General features: G+C 38.2%; 1 long non-coding RNA gene across 1 annotated transcript in view; it reads left to right on the forward strand.

The window, feature by feature from the left end:
- LOC138154208 (uncharacterized) overlaps positions 1-1,869 on the forward strand; it is a 37,746-nt gene extending 35,877 nt beyond the window's left edge. Inside the window, exon 3 of the long non-coding RNA XR_011166573.1 lies at positions 1,740-1,869. This is a non-coding gene — a long non-coding RNA (uncharacterized lncRNA). The remainder of the gene's footprint in view (positions 1-1,739) is intronic.
- The last annotated feature ends 1,521 nt before the right edge of the window (positions 1,870-3,390 follow it).

The raw sequence follows: 3,390 nt of genomic DNA on the forward strand, positions 1-3,390 counted from the left end.
GAAGAAGAAGAAGAAGAAGAAGAAGAAGAAGAAGAAGAAGAAGAAGATGGAGAACATCCAATGGGCTAGACTAGAAGGGCCTTAGAAATCTTCTACTTTAAACCATTCGTTTGGAAGAGAACGAAGGAAACAAAGAATCCTAGAGTCCCAGCTGGATCACTGTCCCCCAGGAATCTTTTTTACCAGCACATATTCACCAGATGCCTGATATTTAACGGACCTCAGAGGTCACCTAGTTCCATGTCGACATGCACAAGAATAAAACATTCTAAAACCTTCCTGATAAATGGTTGTCCAGCTTCTTCTTGAGGATCCAGCTCCACTGGTAAATTTCTCAAGCAAAAAACTGGCTCCCTTGCAGCTTTCTCCACCCAGTCCTCCTTGTTCTGCTCTGCAGGGCCAAGCAGAAATAATCTAATGTCTCTCTCTCTCTCTCTTTTTTTTAAGCAATTGTTGTTAAGTAACTTGCTCAAGGTTACACAGCCAGTTATTTCTGGGTGCGGTGCTAAGTAATTGAGCCTTGATTCAACCCCAGGTCTTCCAACACTGGAGCTGGTGATCTTACTCACTGAGCCACCTGGCCGCCCCATAATCTCTCTTGCACAGAATGGCCCATTAGAAAGCCCTACTGAGGAATTTATAACCAAATGAGAGAGAGAGAGAGAGAGAGAGAGAGAGAGAGAGAGAGAGAGAGAGCTGTATTTTGATTACATTAAATTAAAAAGGGGTTTGCACAAACAAAACCAATGCAGCCAAGATTAGAAGGGAAGCAGGAAACTAGGGGAAATTTTTCCAGCAAATTTCTCTGATAAAGGCCTCATTTCTCAAATATATAGAGAACTGAGCCAAATTTATTTTAAAAATATGATTTATTCCCCAATTGAGAAATGGTTAAAGGATATGAGCAGACAATTTTCAGAAGAAAAATCAAACTATGATCATATGAAAAAATGCTCTAAATCACTACTATAGAGAAATGCAAATTAAGACAACTCTGAGGTACCACCTCACACCTATTGATTAATATGACAGAAAAGGAAAATAATTAATTTTAGAGGGGATATGGAAAAATTGGGACACTAATGCATTATTGGTGGAATTTTAAAACTGATCCAACCATTCTGGAAAGCCCTTTGGAACTATGACCAATAAAACTGTACATACCTTTTGACCCAACAATAACACTACTAGGTCTATATCCCAAAGAGCTTTTTTAAAAAGGAAAAATAAAGGAAAAGGACTGATATGTTAAAAAATATTTATAACAGTTCCTTTTGTAGTGGCAAAGAACTGGAAATTGAAGAGATACCCATCAAAGTGGGAAATGGCTAAACAAGTTGTGGTATAGTGATGAATTATTATTGTGTTGTAAGAAATGACAAACAACACTTTCAGAAAAACCTGGGAAGACTTACATGAACTGATGCAAAATGAAGTGAGCAGAAGCAGGAGAACAGCAACATTGTACAATGATCAACTGTGAATGACTTAGCTATTCTCAGCAATACAATGATCCAAGACAGTTCTTGTGTTGAAAAAACTTGTGATGAAAAATGCTATCCATCCCCAGAGAAAGAACTGATAGTGTTTGATTGCAGGTGGAAGCATACTTTTTTACTTTATTATTCTTGGGATTTGTTTGTTTTTTGGTATGTATTTTCATTTGCAACATGGCTGATACAGAAATGTTTTACACGGTAGCACATGTATAATCTCTATCAAATTGCTTGCCTTCTCAGGGAGGAGGAGAGGAGGAAGAGAAGAAGGGAGAGAATTCAGCACTCAAAAAACTCAAAATTCTAAAATGTTAAAAATGTTTATCTACATGTAACTGAGGAATACAATAAAAGAAAAAAAAGAGCCCTGGTCTCTCCAACCTTAACATCCTAGTCTTCAGTTCCTTCACTATTGTGAACATCTTCTTTTGGACCAAGAGTTCTTATTCTGGGGTCCATGGACCCCTAAAGGGTCTATTGATAGATTTCAGGTGTATCTGTGGATTTAAAAAAAATCTCAATTTCCTTTTAATACTATGGATTTTATTTTATACATTTAAAAACATCCCGAGAAGGGGGTCTCTAGGCTTCACTAGACTGCCAAAGCAGTCCAGAGAGGCAAATCTGCCCAGGTTATTAATTACCTACTTTGTGCCCATGCCCTGCGCTAATATCCAGGGATGCAAAAAGAGGCAAAAGACAGAGTGACCCCTGCATTTGCAGCCTAGGCAAGTTAGGGAGATTCAGTCTCAAAAAAAAAGTGAGAGAAAGAAATAAAAGGAAGGGAGAAAGACCTGTTCTGAATAATTTTCAATGTATCATTATCCTTCCTAGAATATTGGGAGTGGAACCAAAAGGAAAATAAGATAATCAGAAATGAGTGCTACATAATGAACAATGACAAAGCATGACGCCCAAAGGGGGGACCTCCCCCTGCTTCTTTGCTGAGGTGGGGGACAATGGGTGTGGTACACTGAATAGATGTCAGACTTCTTTGAAATGTTGGTTTTTAGGTCTGCATTCCAAGGGATGATGGGTCTTATACATTGGTAAATGTAGATCATATAAACACAAAGTATATCAATAAAACTTATTTTTAAACCAAATTATATTACTTTAAAAAATATCAGAATAATTTCCCAATATATAACCCCCAACTGAATCCTGGTGGTAACAAAATTTGAGAAAAAAGTGACCACAATTGATGATATGTACAACGTTCCACACTTCTACCCATAACTTCCCATTTCTACTACAGAGAGGAGGAAGATGTGTTTCCTCCTTATTTCTTTGAGACCATGATTGGTCATTGAAATTAATTGGAGTTGAGCAGAAATTTAGGATTGTCTTATTTACGTTACCATAGCCATGGCAATACTGCTCTCTTGGTTCCAGTTTCTCAACTCTGCATCACTTTGTAGAAATCTTTCCATGTATCTCTGAACTGAATCGCAGTTTTTTAAGGGAATTTGGTTTCAATTAAACCAACATTTCTGATGAGTTAAATTTTGGACATGTTGAGATTGAGGCATTAGTGAAAGTTCATGTGACAGTTTGGAAACCATGGGCCTGGAGCACAGCAAATAAGCCAGACATGTACATCTGTAAATCATGAGCATAGGGGGGATTAGTATAGCCTTCGGACTAGATGGGATGCCTAAGGGTGAGGAGAGAGACACAGAGATAGAGAAAAAGTTAGAGAGACAGAGAGAAAGAGAGAGACAAAGATAGAAAGACAGAGACAAAAGAGAGGAGAGATACAGAGAGATAGAGAGAGGAGAGACAAAAGAGAGAAGAGAGAGGAGTGAAAGACAGATAGAAGAGAGACAACAGATAGGAAGGAGAGAGAGAGAGAGAGAGAGAGAGAGAGAGAGAGAGAGAGAGAGAGAGAGAT

The sequence above is a fragment of the Petaurus breviceps genome, unplaced genomic scaffold (genome assembly GCF_028583685.1).
Source record: "Petaurus breviceps papuanus isolate PSGF00001 unplaced genomic scaffold, PetGlider_PUasm1.0 91041, whole genome shotgun sequence".
NCBI lineage: Eukaryota > Metazoa > Chordata > Mammalia > Diprotodontia > Petauridae > Petaurus > Petaurus breviceps.